This window comes from Sinocyclocheilus anshuiensis, unplaced genomic scaffold, assembly GCF_001515605.1.
Source record: "Sinocyclocheilus anshuiensis isolate Anshui unplaced genomic scaffold, SAMN03320099.WGS_v1.1 scaffold166, whole genome shotgun sequence".
Classification (NCBI taxonomy): Eukaryota; Metazoa; Chordata; class Actinopteri; order Cypriniformes; family Cyprinidae; genus Sinocyclocheilus; species Sinocyclocheilus anshuiensis.
This window is the reverse complement of record NW_015546050.1, coordinates 1676449-1676728: the sequence shown is the minus strand read 5'-3', so window position 1 is coordinate 1676728 and position 280 is coordinate 1676449. Positions and strand designations below refer to the sequence as shown.

General features: G+C 44.3%; 1 protein-coding gene across 1 annotated transcript in view; it reads right to left on the bottom strand.

Moving 5' to 3' along the window:
* The window catches only part of LOC107699121 (collagen alpha-1(XXII) chain-like), a 21114-nt gene that overhangs the window by 17857 nt on the left and 2977 nt on the right, over positions 1-280 (bottom strand). The window lies entirely within an intron of this gene.

The window sequence follows — 280 nt, the reverse complement described above, 5'->3', positions numbered from 1 at the left end:
CTCTCTCTCTCGCTCTCTCTCTCTCTCTCTCTCTCTCTCTCTCTCTCCAACTTCACTTCCTGTCAACATAGTGTCCTTTCACAATAAAGGCAAAAATGCCACAAATAAATCTAAATACAAAAAGTCCTTTTGCGTACCCCTGAATTGATTGGATGAATGGTGAGTAAATAATGACAGGATTTCCCCTCAACCTGATCCTGGTAAACGTCTCAGGTTACATATGTAACCATGGTTCCCTGAGTAGGGAACGAGACACTGCGTCCTCTAGGGGTCGCTATGG